The 8,846-nt window shown below is 42.7% G+C and overlaps 1 pseudogene; it reads right to left on the reverse strand.

Moving 5' to 3' along the window:
• Window positions 1-6,369: 6,369 nt before the first annotated feature.
• LOC147747169 (U4 spliceosomal RNA) lies at window positions 6,370-6,495 on the reverse strand (annotated as a pseudogene).
• Between the last annotated feature and the right edge of the window lie 2,351 nt (window positions 6,496-8,846).

Below are 8,846 nucleotides of genomic sequence, written 5' to 3' on the forward strand. Positions count from 1 at the left end.
GTGCTGCTTTACATTTCTAGCTTATTGAGATAGAACTTTCTCCCTTCTACTACTCAATGGGGAACACATGGGTCATTTCAATGGAGTAATCATGACTCACGCCTCAGATTGGTGTATTTTAGCATGCCATTTCTAGTTTCCTACCTCGCTCCAAGAGAAATGTATATTCCGCACTACCACTACTCTGTGTGCCCTCAGCTATGTCACAGTGTAAAGAATTAAAGATCTAGGCCATAGGTACTCGCAAGCATTGTCCCAGGGGCTAAAATGTGTCGTCTGTGAAGTGACAGAGGACCACATTGATGCCACTAGGATGCGATTGGACTGACTGAGGGGTTGGGTTTGAGGGGGGGGAGTGGCAGTAAGATGAGTGTAGGGGAAGCAAAGCATATACATCTAGTTGCTGAACTGCACATGTAAAACCAGAAAAGCTGGTATTAATTCTGGCTGCTCCTCTTTACCAAATTGTGTGATCCTAGGCAATAGATTTTTGTCACTTTCCCTCCTTTTTCTTCATTATCACATAAATAAGGACCTCGAAATACATGACCTCAGGAGGCGCACTGTACAAAACCTTCTATGTTTGATTTAATAAACTATTATGTTTTACTTGTATAATAGGAGCATAGGCCTCCCAAGAGTGCGCATAACAACTAACTTGCCTCCTCAGTTCTCTATTGCATTGTTGTCAGGTTGGTGGAGGATGAATGTTTCTAAATTAATGTTTGTAAACTAAAACTTAAAATAATACTGCTCAATGCACTATAATATGATGTGCTAAAGTGAAAAGTTTGTGCATGTTAATTAAATATCCTTTTTGAATTTCAAAGGGACTTTATCATATTTTTACACTTTTGCTACAAAATGGGTTTAAAAATGACGGTGCTCCTAAAGTTAAGTGGTGCAGGGTACCCTAGTTACAAGTTAACAACATTTAACTTGTAAATAAATGCTTGCCTGTTTATTTAACCTCTTTTTTATTGTTAGCACTCCCTAGTTAACAGCAGTGGAGTGCAGCTGTACACCAGGGGGCCACATGTAAAGGTTAAGAGGACCTTAGTCTCACATTAGACCCCAACATTGAAAATCTTTATAAGCTTTTAACTCCCTATAACAGGGCAGATTTACATAGAAGTCACGCAGTTCAGTGCAGCAATGCAAGTTGCGGCGCTGCATTGCGTGACTGGGAGAGAGCTCAAAAGCACAATAGCTAATAAGATACGGCTCTCTTTCAGTCTCTCCGTGCGCTGGCTCACCGAGGTCGCCTTGCCCCTAGGTGAGCACCCTTAAGGGTGCCTGAGTTAGCTCTTTCGATGCTGATGACGGAACCGCTCCATCATCAGCCGCAGTAACGCCGTGCTGATGACGGAGCGGTTCCGTCATGGCCTGCTCGCCGCGCCTGCGCGGCGCGGATTCCGCACCTACGCTGGGCGTTTCATTGAACGGGCGGGGCCATGACGGAACCGCTCCGTCATGAGCACAGCTCAACCAAGGCTGGTGACAGAGCGGTTCCGTCACCAGCATTGGCGCGCCGCACGGCCGCCCTGCCCCCTTAGCTCTGCGGCGGAATAGCCGCCGAAGCGAAGGTGTTAAGGGCAGAATTGTTTTTGCGCAGGAAGAGATGTCTTCCGACACAAAAACAAGCCTTAGAGGCATATTCCTCTTTCTGTGTGTTCTGCACAATGCACATATAGAAAGGAGAAGACATATATTTCTCCTTGTTCTACCTCACTGAGGAAGGCCAGACCTTTAGGCTTTGCTGATGCCTGTTATAACTTGCTCCTTGCGTATGAGAGCCGATGGCAGCCATCTTCAAAATGGATCTTAACCCACCCTGCACAGGGACAAGTAGCAGCCCTGCCCTTTCCTGTCCATGCTATGGAGTCAGAGAGCAGAATAGCACTTGACTTCACTGAGGACATTTTTTAAATATTTTCATTCGTTTTTTTATATTGTTTTAAAAAAAGTCTCACTTTGGGAGAGTCACAGAGGAGAAGGGGTCCACATAAGATCCCCTCCCCTTTGTAAACCTGATACCACCCTCTTTGAGGTGTCAATTTCTGATAAATTCAAGCCAATGATACATTCCTCTCTGACTTGTAAATAGGAGACGGACATCCTTTCACACCCTCCTATTTGTGATTAGGACAATGTCACAAAACCCCTTCTATGAGTCAGAAACAGTTTTCCAACTTGCAGAAGGGCCTTTAACGCAAAGAAAAGCCCCTTTGCGGTCACAATCCCTGTGACTTTGTTAATTGCCGTCTTTGCAGGCAGGTGCTATCTTAGATGGGAATTGATTACTTATAATGTTGTCGTTTCTGAACCTCTCATGCACCTACCAACCTAATATGTTTATCAAAGTCTGTGCAAAGTAAGGGATCCTATTAATTGATCTCTTGGAAGCACACATGCAAATGTAAAAGTTCATATTCCCATAGAGAGGATTCCTGAAAACAAAGTACAATTGCAAATTTTAAGAGCCTCTTGTACAAAGCCCTTTTGCAAGTGCAAAGATGGCAATTCACAAAGTCACAGCGATTTTTAATGACCTGTTTGTTTTTCACGTTGACTTGTTCTACCCATTTTATTATCCTTTATGCTCTGAAACTTATAATTTCACCTTCTTCTGCCTACCAAGTGGTTTCTCCTACATAGTAGCCTGTTGGTGTGCTGGAGACATAGCTGTCAGTAGTTAGAAAATACTCTTTTCCTTTTCATTTGCATTACTTTAGTTGAGACATATTGAAAAGGTCTATCTGAAAGGCTTTGATGGCGAGATCTGTGCTGCGCCTGAGTGCCCACAGAAAGTGCAGAGCCCGCGGAAACGCCCTAGCAGTAGTGTTGACGTAGCACTTCATTAGGGCAGTAGGGAATCTTTCTCCATTCCACTTTCAAGCATCATTTACAACCTGCTTCAGGCATCCCACCAAGTCAGCACATTCTCTTCAGATTCAGCAAATATGAAAGATAAATAAATGCGGAGTCCTATTTCCCCCGTTGCTTTCAGTCTTTAGCGCATCGCAGCACGTTGGGCAGCACTGCCCAGACCTCAGAGCACCGGACGTGGCGCGAAACGCCATGCTAAGCCCGAAGCGGGGTGAGGGAGCTGGGATTGAATGATCATCACTCCGAGCGGTCTTTGGTTTGGCAGAGCGCTTCTGAGGCTGGAGGAGAGGTGGTCTGAGCATCTTCTCTGGTCTGCATAGGCACGGGAGGATAGATTGAACCCTGGGAGCACCAAAATACCTGGGTATTGAAGTAGAATTTCAAGCACTGTGAACCGTGCTTTGTTAAATTAGGTGCAGTGTCCTATGCAGAAGGTGAGTGTTGCCTTCAACCTGCGGATCGGAATTGTGTAATTTCTTTGTCTAACTACCTGTCTATCAGCAGAACTGAGTGTGTGATCACCTAAAGCCTCCACAGATGATCTACCAGTACCGGAGCTCATGCATTAGTACAGTAATCCAGGTAAATATTCTCAGAGCACTTAACCCTTTCTCTGGGGGTGTCATGAGACACTGGAGGTGGTGAGCTTGTCAGTCAGATAGGTGGAAGCCCCAGTAATGATGGCTTTGTAGAAGATGCCCCTGATTTTTAAGTCAGTGAGAGCCAGTACGGGCCGCCCAAGGAGTACGCACCATTATGGAAGTGGCGATCTGGCAATATTTCTACATGCCATTGATGAGGTATGTTGAGGTGTAGGTTGCCCTTGGAGGCCAATGTGAAGCCTCCAATGATGTGGTGAGTGCATTGGCCCATCTAGAGTACTAGGGCTTGAAAACAAGTCCCAAGTTGTTTTTTAGAAGGAAGGAACGGTTTCAGTTTCTTCAGTAGAGAGAGCAGGGACTGAGCCATCTTGTGTTTTTCTTGGGGAAGTGTGTTTTCAGAGCAAGGTTAGTCCCAAGGCTGAATCTGAGTGACTCAGCATTGGGTGAAAGGTGTAGTTTTAACCCGCCAGGCTCATGCTGTTGAGCATGGTTTGGACGAGCCATTACTTGTTGTTCTTGAAGAATAACAGGAATTAAGTCTTTGTGAAGTTGAGCTCCTTGTGGGTGCTGGTCAAGCATGTCTGGATGAGGTGCAGGCAGTTTGCAAAGTGCTGGATGTCTAGAGCAGAGGAAACTTTCAAATACAGCTATGTGTCATCAGTACACTGGTGAATTTTAATCCTGTTATCGGGCGGCAGAGTCCTAACTGCTAGTCAGGCGATCTCACAGATGCAATAAAATGAAAAAGTCAAAATATGTTTCTAGAACATCTATTTTTCCTGGGCATTTTTTCCTGGCTGTTTTAAGGAAAATTAATTGTCTCATATTTGGATTTGTCCAGTAACCTGAAAACCAATAGGCAGACCTTTAATAATCAAATATATAAATAGTAAACGCTCAATTAGTAATAAAATTGTATGGAATAACACAGCTTCATGCTGATGCAAAGCGAGACGAGAGTAATATATATATATATATATATATATATATATATATATATATATATATATATATATATAGATAGATATTTATCTATATAGATATAAATAGTTAATAGGAAATTACATTGATTACTTCAATTCAATTAAAGGTACAATGAACAGCTAGGTTTCAATGAGTGACAGAATAAAGTTAATACACTAGTACTGGCTGTTTGTCTACTGGAGTTAGGTGGGTTCGGGAAGGTATCAGAGACACTTGAGAATACACGGTATGGAGCGCAAATGTGGTACTTAAACACTAGTTAGATATATTTGCAATGCACTTCAGTGGATAGTCTTGAAAGAAGCTAGACATCAGTAAAGGAGAGAAATAAAATAGGAGGATCGAAGGACACAACAAGCCACAACACTGCTGCCCACAACTGAGGACGATGAAAAGAGTGGGCTAAAGCACTACTGGGAGACACACACAACTCAAAAAGAACAGCAGTGGACTTTTCAAACTGTGAAAGTGAACAATTCTCTTCTCATTGTGAAAATGAAAAATAAAGAAAAACATCCTCCACTGAAAAAGAGACAAGCATTAGCAAAGCTTACCCGTCACGCCTTTAATAACGCGAGTACTGAACATCTGCTTTTTTCAACGTTTGTAAAGTATTGTTTAAGGAACAAAGTAAAAGAAAACATTCAAAGTGCTGGAAGAAAAGTGAACACATATCTTATTGTGTCTCAAAAATGTATCATCTTTATAAATTGCATGGTTTATTTTTCAAAAATGTTTCAATCAACAAACTCTCAGGAGAATTTAAAAAGGATAATAAAGTATCAAAATGTAAACGGTAAGGTTTGCCAAAGGCTAATTTACTCAACATGATTCAGGGCCATATGTATCAAGATACCAGTTAGCGATTCTGTAATAGCGATTTTTAAGAAATCACTATTTCAGAATCGCTAATTGGTATGTATCAAGAAAATCGCAATTTGTTAGCGATTTCTTGATATTCCTTAATTGCGAATTCGCAAATTATGAATTCGCAATTAATGATTACTTTCCCATTCATTTTTATGGGCCTCCTGGCCCATAGGAAGGAATGGGAATTTTTTCTCAATTTGCAATTCGCAATATGCTAAGCGCAAATTGAGAATAATTTCAAGGGTGCAGGGGTGTCCAAAGGACTGAAATAAGTATGGGTACACTTGTGGTGCACATACATGCCCTAAGGGCATGTATGTGCGCCACATGGCACTTAGAAAAATGCAAAAATTGGCATTTTCAAGAAATTCATACATTACCACCAACTTGAAGTTGGTGGTAATTTGCGATTCCTTAGGGACAATTAGCAATTTTTTTTAGCTTCATACATTGCATTTAAGGCATCGCAAAATTTGCGATTCCTTAAATGCAATTGCAAAATAAGGAATCGCTAATTTTGCGATTCCTTATTTTGCACCGAATTTTCATTCATACATCCCATTTAGCAAATTTGCATTCGCTAAGGCCGAAATTTCGGCCTTTGCAAATGCGAATTTGCTTCATACATATGGCCCTCCGACATTTGATTCTCTGCAGGAGCCCCGAGGAGGATATTTATGGGCTACGGAAGAAATGTCATGCTACGTACACCTGATGGTTGAGACACCAACTGAGAGCTGCAGGTTGCTCTTTTGCAAGTGCCATAATATTCTTTGTGTGCCAAAACATGCGCTTTCATTCAATAAGTGGAATGCAGGTGATAAAAAAAACTACCCTTACAGTCTTCTATTCAATCATACTCCTGCAAAAATAACCCTATAGCTATGGTTTTACAGACAGGTTTGTCAGAGTATTCTTCACCTGTCGATGGTTCAAAATGCAGCCTGTATTTCTTTACACAATGGCCTGCTTGACCATATCCCACTCCCTTTTCTGAGAGTGGGAAATGGCTGTTCCTGCTTTTGGCTCTGAACCCTGGAACCATATGAGTTCAGATCCTCATGGCAGAGTATTGGGTAACGTTTTCAATAAGCAATAATAACGCCTTGGTTGGACCTCATTGGCTGCAATACTGACACTGCTAAAGGCTTTGTGCTGTGGGCATCAGAGTTAGTAGCTTCACCAGTGTAACAACAATACACTAGTGACACTTCTCCCAGCCTGCCCATTGGGAGTATCTATTGTAATAGCAAATTGTGCTTATATAGGACTTACTACCACGGATGAAGTATTGAGGTGCTTCATCCTGTCTATCCATCCTACCTATGTGGCTAACAACAAAGAAGTTACAGGACTAGAGCAGGTGAAAGACTAGTGACTGGACCAAGCATCTGTAACCAGGAGTAGATATCAACAATACAGAACTCTCGAAACGATTAAAGCTGAGGGTGTCCGGAGAAGCACATAATTGCATTGAGAGTGTGCAAACAAACAGCACAGTTGGCAGCACTTTCTGACCAGAGTAGAACTCTACATTAGATCCAAAGGCAAAGTGTGTCTCTGAGTATTATGTGCCTGTCATGAGTTTAGACATGCAGGATATGGAGGATCTTTGCAGGATGAGTAAAGTCACACTACAATGGGGCCATCTTGTCTGGCTGTTTAGCACCCACAGCCATGCTTTATTTCTGACACTGCAGTTAGACATTGTAACCTTTTCTATGACATATAGAGCCTCATTTCTGAATAGTGGTGCATCGCCGGGCAAAAACAGTGATGCGTCCCTTTTCATAGTGCCATCCTTACAACATCATGGATGCGCCGTATTTACAATACAGCGCCCCATGGCGCAAGGATTTACAGATACGTCAGGAATCCTGATGTAGCTAGTGGCTCAAAAATGACGCATTGCAGCAATGCGTCATTACACATGGGCGAGTCCCAAGTGAAAAGCCCTGCGTCACTGTAGTCGTAAGGATTGTGACACAGTCAAGTCATAGAAATGGCGCAGTGAAATCTCATAGATTTCACTGCACCACTTCTACGAAACCTTTATATGGGGAATTCGACTTTGAACTACTAGGAAGAGACCACCCGTCTCCCCTGCTTCGAATCGTAAGATCGCTTTCAGACGGATGTACCCGCCTGCCTTTTTGCGCATACACTGAGGTCCCTGCACTGGTAATCTACCCTTTACCCTTTTCTCGCCAGATTGGAAGTATCACCGGCATTTCGACACACTACCTTATGACTTTAATACAGCCCTGAAGGGTCACGGGTTAACCACCCACTTGACGAAACACGCGTTGGCTGGTTGCTTTTTCTTTGACGTCACCCTTCCAAGAAGGAAGGTTCAAATACATTTCTGAGTTTGAAAATCATTCAAATGTGTCTACCTTGTCTCATTGATTACGAACTGTTCTCCACCGTTTGACAACATTTGTATATATCTTCCTTTACGTGTGCACAGGACTTTTTGTTGTATCTATCGGAGGGCCCTTGCCACCACTTGTAGAGGTTTTGGGGTCTCCTCTGACCGTATAGCACAGCTCTTTGCTGTTGCTCTTGCTTAAATTTCTTACCGCTACCAGCTGGGCGCCAATCTCCCTGAACATGTGAAAACCCTTCACAGAACCCTTTTATACAGGGAATGTCCACCCTGCATACGTTATGCCTGAAGCAGGTATAATGTAGCGCAGGCCTTTGTAAATAAAGGGCAGTGTGATGCATTGCTTACGTTGCTGCAGCGCCACAAACAAGTGACACAACGGCGGAGCAAGCCCTTCATAAATATAGACCGTAGGGCCTTTAACATGCGTCACCTAGGATGTAAAAGTTAACAAGCTGCAAACATGTTGCACAGCAAATGCAAGACTGGGTGTGTATTACAGAAAGCCCACTCAATTCCCACTTCACTCCACCACCTCTACAAAATGTTTCTGTGAGTGATTAGAAAGATGCTTGTTTGTGGTCCAACACATACCAGATGATGTCCTCTCACTCCCACATTATGTGCCTATGTGTTTACTTTGTTGACCATTTTCAGTAGCTACCTTGCAAGTTGTTTAGACACAGACTCTTCTCGATCCAATATAGCTGGGCAACCCTTATCATCATACAATAATACTCAGTCTGTTTACTTATAGACAGCTAATACCTACCTATAAGTGGCACATCGCTCACCCCAACTTGGCACTGAATTCTTTCTACGTGTATCAAAGGTATACCATTGTTCCTTCCTATGTATGTATTGTGCTACCACCACTTCCCTTTGGGAGAGGTCCTCTTATCCCCTTCCTGATGGAGAAAGGATACTCAGGGACAACCCAAACAATGATGGGTCTTAAGGATGCTTACTTGGGTCCCTTCTAAAAACTTCCTAGGGTTAAATAAGGAAAAACACTGCTCTACCCTTCACTTCCACACTCACTATGCCTGGACTCTAATGTCACTTAACAGTTTTTCATCTGCATTAGCGCTGTGTCCCATTTTCACAATTTC

Source organism: Lissotriton vulgaris, chromosome 1_1 (genome assembly GCF_964263255.1).
Source record: "Lissotriton vulgaris chromosome 1_1, aLisVul1.2, whole genome shotgun sequence".
Lineage (NCBI taxonomy): Eukaryota > Metazoa > Chordata > Amphibia > Caudata > Salamandridae > Lissotriton > Lissotriton vulgaris.